Source organism: Mercenaria mercenaria, unplaced genomic scaffold, assembly GCF_021730395.1.
Source record: "Mercenaria mercenaria strain notata unplaced genomic scaffold, MADL_Memer_1 contig_4352, whole genome shotgun sequence".
Taxonomy (NCBI): Eukaryota; Metazoa; Mollusca; class Bivalvia; order Venerida; family Veneridae; genus Mercenaria; species Mercenaria mercenaria.
Window position 1 is genome coordinate 1 of NW_026462573.1, and position 10,569 is coordinate 10,569.

The 10,569-nt window shown below is 35.8% G+C and overlaps 1 long non-coding RNA gene across 1 annotated transcript; it reads right to left on the bottom strand.

Annotated features, from left to right (window-relative positions):
- Nucleotides 1-3,300: 3,300 nt before the first annotated feature.
- On the bottom strand, nt 3,301-9,831 carry LOC128553816 (uncharacterized). The gene is made up of 2 exons (XR_008369443.1): nt 9,767-9,831; nt 3,301-4,475 (listed from the first exon to the last, which is right to left on the bottom strand). It is a non-coding gene; the product is annotated as an uncharacterized LOC128553816 (long non-coding RNA).
- Nucleotides 9,832-10,569: the final 738 nt, after the last annotated feature.

A 10,569-nucleotide genomic window follows, 5' to 3' on the forward strand; every position in this document is an offset into this window, starting at 1 on the left:
TTTAAAAACCCTACTTTGCCCGCAATTTCAGGGGGGCGTAGTTCAAACCCCACGGGACCAAATTTTTTTTTCCATGTTTTTTCCTTTTTTTCTAGTAAGTTTTTACTTCTTTCAAGACTAATTTAGGATGAATTGTACAAAAGTGAAATTTTTTTTCATTTTATAAGCGAATTTTTTGCTGTTTAAAGGGAATTCCTATAGTTTTTTATGCGCATCTTTCTGCGGGGGGAGCCGACACTTTCTATGGAAAAACTGAAATGAAGTCAACATTTTGTTGAAACATGTTACAGACAATCTTAAATATGAGGAATTTTGAATGAAATAACATTTTGGTAAGTTATATCAGTTATCAAATGTTGATACTGGTTTATGTTGTATTGACAAGTATCATGCCTGACAGGTATCTTGCTATTTTTGTGGTTGTGTTTTCATATCGCATTTTAGTACAAAGACAGTCTTGTTCATATAATGTAAGATAATTGACTTAGTACTGATAAGACAATATCACCTTTCAGATTATTTAGTATTCAATTATAGAAAGAATTAAGAATTTTTAAAACTTTTTTTAAACTTTTAGCAGACTACATGTAATCAATTTGGCCAGGTGTCGCGCCATTTCCGTCCGAACAGGTGTTGTATTCTAGCGGTCTTAACATAAAATTTAGCCTGGTGACCCATACATTTTTAGCCATTTTTATGCTCACAATACAATATCTATACACAAGAGAAAAGAAAAAATTCTATGAAAGAGTTTTTTCAAAATTTAAAAATAATATTCTTCACTATGGGTATTTTTCATTGAAAAAGTTCACACAAGTAAATATGAAAACAATAATTTTTTTTTCATTTGTACCCATTATTGTAAGGATAGAGTATTACAAATATGATTATGATATCAAATAAGTATATAATAAAATCTGTAAAAAGAAAAAACCGTATTGTGCTGCCTAGATGTATTTTGGTTGGTATTTATAAAAAAGCAGAAAATTATGAAATGTTGAAAAATCGCTGGCAGTTTCAGCAACAGTGGGTGTGTTCAAAACAATTTTTCACAAAAAACAAGCCTGGTGACCTATTGTTTTTATTTGTTCATTGTTTTCAGCACAATTTCCTATCATATATGTGAATTTAAAAAAAATCTATGAAAGAAAAAAACTATAGGAATTCTCTTTAATGTGAATTTACCTCTGAATCAGGAGGGTAGAGTTAGACATCTTTAAAAATACTGAGTTACGTGCGGTAAAAGTTCTCTATTTTGCCTTCATTCGTTAGATACATGTTGTGGAAGAAATGCAGGTAGGTTTTACTATTGCCCCAAGGTTATTTTTGAATGAAGAGAGCAAAATTCAAAACAGACCCGCCGGATTCGATCTTAATTTTTCAATGTTGGAGTAAGAATTCTGTCTCATTAAATTCGTTTACTTGAGGCACCCTAGACAAAATGATTTTTAAAGTTTTATTTTGTGTTTTATAATTGTTTAACAATAGTTTGATGTTTCTTTTATCAAAATTAATGTTGTAATGAATTCCTGCAAGCGTTTTAGATAGTGGCCATCACATTGAATTTTGTCTCTTCTTGAGCGTTATGAAATACTATATATTATACAAAATTTACAAAAAACGGCCCGGTGAAAGTTGTTTAAAATTTGCAACACAGTGTGAAACATGGTCAACTTTAAGAATATACCAAGCAAATGCCATTTTTAAAACATTACTATTAGGGGTCCAATACCTTAAATAACTCATAGAATCCAAGATTTATTGTTGTTGAAGATATTTTGGAAGTTCGTATCAAGTCAAACCATAAAAGAAATCTCTATATGGTTGCAAAGGCCAACATAGCCAATTTTGGACCTTTAAGGGGCCATAACTCTAGAACCCATGATGGAATCTGCCCAGTTCAAGAAAGGAACCAAGTTCTTGTGGTGATACAAGTTGTGCGCAAGTTTAGTTTAAGTCAAATCATAAACGAAGCTGCTATTGTGCAGACAGGTAAAAAAAAGCTAATTTTGGCCCTTTCAAGGGCCATAACTCTCGAACTCAAGATGGGATCTGGCCAGTTCAAAAAAGAAACCGAGATCTTATGGTGACACAAGTTCTGTGCAAGCTTGATTAAATTCAAATCATAAACGAAGCTGCTATTGTGCAGACAGGGTCAAAAAAGCTAATTCTGGCTCTTTCAGGGGCCATCACTCTGGAACCCATAACGCAGTTTGGCCGGTTCAAGAAAGGAACTAAGACCTTATGGTGATAAAAGTTGTGTGCAAGTTTGATTAAATCAAATCAAAAATGAAGCTAGCTATTGTGCAGACAAGGTCAAAAAGCTAATTCTGGTCCATTTCAGGGGCTCTGAAACTCATACAGGATTTGACCAGTTCAAGAAAGGAATCAAGATCTTATGTGATTCAAGTTTGTGCAAGTTTGGTTAAAATAAAATCATAATGAAACCACTATCGTGCAGATAAGAAATTGTTGACGCACGCACGGACGCACGGACTGACGACGGAACGAAGGGTGATCACAAAAGCTCACCTTGTCACTTTGTGACAGGTGAGCTAAAAACCAGCAATTATTGGTCTGTGCAGTAATATCTGTCATTCAGTGGATAAAAAAAATAGCTGCAACAATCAAACCATTTGTAGAATCCAGGGTTATTTAGTACTTGTTTCAGTCCGCCCGCTAAGCTTAAGGAATGCGCCGATCTACGAACCGCAGGGTCGTGAGTTCGATTCCCGGGCGAGGCGTATGTTCTTTGTGACGATTTGATAAAAGACACTGTACCTGAAATCATTGTCCTCCACCTCTGATTCATGTGGGGAAGTTGGCAGTTACATGCGGAGAACAAGTTTGTACAGGTACAAAATAAATGAACACTGGTTTGGTTAACTGTCCGTCATCACATAACAGAAACACTGTTGAAGTATGAAAACTGTCAACCTACTACAATTTTCGAACAAATTAAGGCCGAATCGGTCTTACAATAAATCAAGCATACGAGATCTTATCATTTTTATAGCTGAATGTCCTTCGTTTTCAAAAATCAGGATTCAATTAAATTCTGCATTTTAAAAATATCTGTTTCAAAAGTGCAAAATTACAATTCAGTAGGTATACAGACATCAACAAAGAGGAAAATGGCGCGAAAAAAATTACAGAAAATAACGGATTCTAATAGTTCGCAGTTTTGGCTCTGTAGAAATACATTCCTTTCTTGTGATGCATTCTTTTTGGCTCAAACTATTTAACAGATATCCTTGATATGTTGGTAGCATTTTCGTCGTAAAAAAAAAACAACAGAACTTGTCACGGAAAATAAGTCATTCTTTCAATAAATTTGTATACTGCACTGACAACATTCTTCAAGAAAAAGTAACTAAGTCACAGACCTTTCAAATGGCCCGCGGTGTGTGCATTGTTCAGTGCGCGCTGCAGCAGCTCAAAGTCCCCCTATTTCATATAGAGTATTTAGTGAGTCAATACCTCAGCAAACTGTCTCTGTGGTTACCTTAGCGCGAAGTGATATGTATTGTATTCGTCTGTTCTTGTCTCGCTTCCAATATAAATTGTCGTCTGCAGCAGTGGCTTCGCACATTAATTGTAAATGAATTTAATGTAAACAAGCTTAGCTTTATAAAAACGCTAGTATGCGGCCGTTGCTGACTTAACGTCGTAAATAATTATTTTAACATTTTTAAACATCGCTCTACAATTAGACACAATCAAAACACTGTTAACGGAATCGTGTGCCATGATAGCTCAGTCGTAGGGCGTCCGCCTATGGATCGAGAGCTCCGGAGTTTGAGCACCACCGGAAGGAGAGACAGAGAAAAAGAGGTCACAGTTAGGCAGAGTAGCTGGTCCAGCGAAAAGACTTTATTCCTGAAAGATACTATCTTCAGATGATGGTAAAAAACTGCAGCTGGCCCGACGCAGTGACTTTCTTCTCGGGGATGTATTCACACAGCTTCTGGTTCGACGCAAGATTTTTTTCTTTAGCGGGAACATCATAATCGAGTTTCTTCTCTCCACAAGCGAGATTTCCGGACTTAATCGCAGATTTTCGTATAAAACTATCGTAATACCGTCTCGCCAAAGCGGGCCGAAAACCGTCAAACAGTCTATCACAACATAATATCAAAAAGGGTTTCCTGCTGGTGGTTCTGCAGCTGCCTCCGATAAAATATGCATGCAAACATCATTTTCTCGTCATGCAGAAGTAAATTTCCTTTCTCACACTGCCAAATGTTAACTTCTTCTTGTTACCTTGAACAGCATCATTTGAATGCATACGTAAATATTGTATCATCGTTCCTACGAAGAGACACAACTGTTTTACTCGCCAATCGAAAGAACTTCGCAGTTTGATTTATCCGCCAGTTTTATGAAGTTATATCCTGAAGATTTAAGTCTCAAATACCGATCTGTGTCAACATTTTGATGTCCATTCGCATGACTTTTTGTTACGTTTACATGACCTGTAAAAAGAACAATAATGTCGTAAACATTGTATTTGTATGACCTGCCCCTGGAAATGAGTAATAGAAAAATAAATAAAGTAGAATACAAACTTACACGAGAAAATAGAATCAGTTATAGGACGAATTATTTAAATATCTTTTTACAAAACAACATGGTCATATGACTCTGGATCGCTCACCTAAGTAACAAGTGACCCCAGTATGTGTCCTCTTTTCAACCAGGGCATAATTTGAACAATCTTGTTAGAGATCCCCTAGGAAATGCTACATACCAAATATCAAAGGCGTAAGCCTTGAACTTTCAGAAAAAAATATTTTTTTGTCACTATATAAATTGTATACCTATTATTTGAATAGCGGAGCTAATAATGCACACTTGTCATTTTGGAGTTCGAGTTACAGCTTCGTAAACTTATAGAAATCTTAAGATATTTTGGATTTCTTTCCGAAATGTGTACCGACTGTCTGACATATTACATATAAATAAAAAGTGGCAAATTGTAATTACACATAAATGTACAATTGGCATGAAAACGTATCTTTATCTTATCAGTAAAAACTTAGCCGGCAAAAAAGTTCAACGTGGCCGTACCAGTCGAACCACCCCTGGCTACGCCTTAGCAAAATTATGTACTTTTTGGCGGCAAGTTATTCTGCCTTTGCGACCAGTGCATGCCAATATGTGCGGGCCGATCATGGTCTGCATTGTTTGCTATTCGGTCAGTAAATTTTGAGTGAACACCCCTTCTATTAATAAATGACACTGCCCAAACTTTATGACAGACTAGTCCATTTTAGAAATTTAGCAGGGTAAAGGTTAAAACTATATTTAGAACACAGGAAAACCAGCATATTTAAAGAAAATGAAAGTACCATTTGTTATATGCCATTTTTTTTTAGATATCCATTGGGTGACTGACGTAATGAAATTACCGATAGTTATTGTTCTAATTGTCTGTAATCCCGAAACCTAAATGGCCTCAGTCACATTTGCTTAGTTGTTTTAATGAGTTGACTATTTCCAAAACTGAAATTCCGAACTACATCATTCACGTATATTTGCTTTAGTGTTGTAAAATCTATGTCCGGGATAGCATAAAATAAATTTCAAAATAATTCAAAGACGTTTCTAACATATATTGTGGTTAAATGTCCGAATAAAAAATCCTCAGTTCCAAACAATATATGGCTGTCAGTTACTTTAAAACATATTTTTTCATTCCTTTTCGCTGGGAGACTTTTTTCTCTTTATTCAATTAGACTTTTCTTCGGATAAAATTTCATATTTAAGTATACTTTAAACCTGAGCGAGAGCTAATGTTATAGATGAAATATTTACAACAAGAGGGCCATGATGGCCCTATATCGCTCACCTGTTATTATTGCACTTAAGGACAAGAAGGTCAAACAACAAAGGGAAGAAATTTAACCAAAAAGAAAACAAACTTCTTACAAGGAACAGATATGTCAAAATACACCTAAAAGTTGGAGGTACCATCCATGTTGTACCACAGAAAAGTGGTCTTGGTATCTTCATTAGTTATGGAGATATACCCATTTTAATTTGAAATAAAGGGAGGTAATTTGACATAAAATCAGTCCGTAGTTATCTACCCTGATTGTCTCAGTCCAACTAATGACAATAATGAAATTTCAAGTAAGTCCTATAAGTACTTACTGATATAAATCCATTTTAATTACAATCAGGGGAGGTAATCAGATATAAAATAACTCTGGAACCTACGACTGGATCTGACAGATTCGTCATGGAATCCAAGATTTATTGTTGTTGAAGATATTTTGGAAGTTTGTATCAAATCAAACCATAAATGAAGTCTCTATATGGCTGCAAAAGCCAAAATAGCAAATTTTGGACCTTTAAGGGGCCATAACTCTGGAACCCATGCTGGAATCTGGCCAGTTCAAACAAGGAACCAAGATCTTGTGGTGATACAAGTTTTGTGTAAGTCTGGTTAAAATCAATTCATAAATGAAGCTGCTATTGTGCAAACAAGGTCAAAATAGCTAATTTTGGCCTTTTCAGGGGCCATAACTCTGGAACCCATAACGGGATCTGGCCGGTTCAAACAAAGAACCGAGATCTTATGGTGAAACAAGTTTTGTGCAAGTTTGATTAAATTCAAATCATAAATGAAGCTGCTATTGTGCAGACAAGGTCAAAATAGCTAATTCTGGCCCTATCAGGGGCCATAACTCTGGAACCCATAATGGAATCTGGCCAGTTCAAGAAAGGAACCAAGATCTTATGGTGATACAAGTTGTGTGCAAGTTTGGTTAAAATCAATTCATAAATGAAGCTGCTATTGTGCAGACAAGGTCAAAATAGCTAATTTTTGCCCTTCCAGGGGCCATAACTCTGGAACCCATTAAGGGATCTGGCCGGTTCAAGAAAGGAACCGAGATCTTATGGTGACACAAGTTGTGTGCAAGTTTGGTTAAAATAAAATCATAAATGAAACCACTATCGTGCAGACACGAAATTGTGGACGGACGACGGACGAAGGGCGATCACAAAAGCTCACCCTGTCACTATGTGACAGGTGAGCTAAAAACAACCCGTAATGACAATTCTATGACAACTAGTCATAACTATTACTAGTACAGCAATTACTTTAAATACTGGTTATTGATACATGTCAAAGGGTTAGAAATAAGTGCAGTCAGACTGGGATTCAAACCCAGAGCCTCGGAATAACCTTCAGATGCTCTATCAACTGAGCTACCCGGCCGCCTACACACTTTCTCCCTGTTTTAATATTCAAGTCCTATACCGTGATATATTTCCCCACCATTTTGAAATTTGTCCTGGATTTTTTTCAGTTATAGGTACTTAAGTATATATAAGCAATTACAGGCGTAGGAGACTAGCCAGTGTTATACCATCACCGTCCAAAGTTGGACGCCAAATGTCAAAGGGTGAGAAAAATGTGAGCCAGACCGGACTCAAACCCGGGGCCTCGTAATACTGTCTGATGCTCTATTGACTAGCTACACGGCCGTCTACATAATTTCTCCTGTTTTAATATTCAAGTCCTATACCATGATATACAATACCGGAATTCGGTCTAAAGTTGAGATCCGGGCTAGTCCAATTTGATGTGATCCTAGGAAATATTGAGATACTTTTTCGTAACCTTAGGATGGCCAGCACATATTTATGCAATCTCGCCAGACATATATGTTTTTGACAACAGAAAATGAGTCACTCGACCTTAAGCTATTTCCGGAAGAAAAGAAAATGAAAGTTGAAATGCTAAACTTGAAAACGAAAGCCATATTTGATTCGTAGATAGTCAGGGGTCACGCGCAGGGGTCACCCCGTCTGGACGCTCATGGACTTCTGTTTTTTTGTTTTTGTTTTTTTTTTGCTATTGGAGAGTCAATTTTCAATTTTCAGCACTTTCTAACAAACTGAAACTGAGACTACCTGAGCTTTAGTACAGCATGTCAGCTTTTCATCTACAAAAAGATATTTGAGCTCAAATAATAACAAATCCCAAATGGGTCTGTCACGAACCAAGGGTACACTGATAATTTTGGAACTTCATCAAATCGCTCAAAAGGTTGTTTTTGATGTTGTCTGAGAGTGTCAGTATATGCCTTGGATGTAAGATATAACCATATTTGAGAACTGCAGACCTAGACATTTCAGAAATATTTTCAAAATTAATTTTGTGTAATAAATGTTGATTCTATGGAAGCCTGAAAGGGTCATCAGACGCTAATATGTTTTATTACGTTAAGGCTGCGGAAAGGATATGGGCAATACCCACTTGATGTGTTTGTAAAATAAACTGCATTAGCATATCTGTATTAAACCACATACGCATGTTTAACAGTTTCAAATGCTTTAAATATGTCAAAATATAACTTATTCAACTAATAATAGCGAAATTCTTCTCCCTTTCTTTTCTGAGGTGAAGGTCATGATTGACTGGTTTACAACATGGTCATTCAATTTCATCAGCAGCTTTTTAAACTTAAGATAAATGATGGAAATGTACCGGTTAACATCAAAAATGCTTCCAGTGAATTGAAAGAAAGGCAGAGAAATGAATTGTCCACTTATTTTGGGCGTATATATTATAACCCTAAAGTACGTCACTTGTATAGTTCTTTGAAAACATGTCCCCAATGGCAAAATTCACAGCGTTCGAAGTTGAAACTTCACAAATTTATGTGCTGGTGTAATCAAAAATAAACCCCCAGATGTGCGTTTAAAGGTGCTGATTTGACTGTGACTTTTTTCTAAACCAGGGCTCCAGATATTTTTTTTGGCCAATGAGTATTTACTCAACATATTTTTTGTGAATGAGTAAAATGGTAAAATCTGAAACTGACTACAAGTAATTTTACTCTTGAAAATTTTTAAATGTGAAAAAACCAGAAATCAGTTTTATAACATATTTATTGGGTGTAACACCCATGCATTTGTTTGCAGTTTAGTTTCAATTCATCATTTAAGTTAATTTGCTTCTCTTTTTACCTTGGCTGGTTTTGGCTTCACACTCGCTACCGAATAAAATAGAATATTCAATATACCTTTAGCTATGTTTTGGGGATCAGTTTTGTTGGTTTAAAGAATGCATAGAGTGTTTGTTCACTTTTTTATACATTCTTAGAAATAGACATTTTTGTTTATTCCGCACCGGAAATTGATATTTTAAATCGACACCGCTTTAAAATACACTACCGTACCATCAATATTAATTCCCAACTATTTGATATACACAGATATTGAGTGTAAAAAATAGTTTAACCTAGGTTTATAGAGTACCATTCAATGCGTGTGTATGTTCAATGTGGGAGAATTGATGCCGACTGTGCTCTGTTATATAAAGCAATCCGGACGATTCAGATTTTGTTTACGCCAATAAAAAGTCATTGCGTGCGTTTCTGTTATTTCATATAGATCTACGTTTTTATATGCTTAAAAATTATCAGACATGCAGCGTGTATGCATTATTTCAAAGCGTAATTTACGCTAATACACATCTTATCTTGAGCCCTGTAAACAATTTTACTTACCGAAATACTGATTAAAAGATGTGTAGATATATGAATTTACAGGCGATATACTGATTTATATATGATCTGTTAATTACTGTGTGTGCTCTACTGGGTGAAGTTCTGTAAAACAGCTTCCCTTGACACTTTAGAGTATAATATCTACGCCCCTGTTAGCACTGGTATTACTATTAGGAGGCTTAGCATAATGAAAAATGGAATACATACATTGAAAAAGTAAAATGAGGTACAGTACCTACCGTAGAACTAGTAATACCAACATGAATATTTCATATTTTCAACAACTGATGACAACACCTTCGTTGTGTAGTGCTCGCGTACGGTCTGTAACGGCCTACGGGGCGATAGCCTGAACCCGGAACTCAGCAAGAGTGATTTCCCTTGGCGCGGGCAGCACGAAAAGACGTTGCTGGTGTTGCTAGACAATATTATTTGGCTATTGTCCCAATTAGCATAAAGTACAGACTGATTCCACCTGGTAAGTTTCCCACAGTTACAATATTGTTGGCAGCGGTTCATTTAGAGCCCATATTTCGCCGACCAATAAATCGCTACCGAACTTCTATTTTTAGGCTTGGCCAACTTGCCAGTCTAAAAACGGTTGTGACTTGTGTTGGAAAAGGGACCGTGTGAGGCGTAATTGAATTTAGTCGATTACGTTCTAGGTCTAAAACACTTATTTAAGTGTAATAGGTTGAATAATTGAAAAATTATTCGACATTTCCAGACAGTTTGTTGGGACTTATACAATCGGAAATCCCTATAGTTGGCATTGTAGTTTACCTTTGTTGAAGCTTTAGGATCCTTAAAAGAATTTTTTTTGGATCATTCTGGAATTGAAATAATTAAATTTATTTCTGATTTTGTTGTTGTTATTTTGATTTTTATCAAAGATGTCACAACAAAGAGTCCAGAAGGTAAGTCAGTTACATCTGGTATTAGTGCACAACTGGTTTCAATTAATTTTGCTACCCTTGAGCAATTGAGAATGATACCTGGAATTAATATAAAACTTGCCAGTGCAATTTTGTTGGTGCGTGAG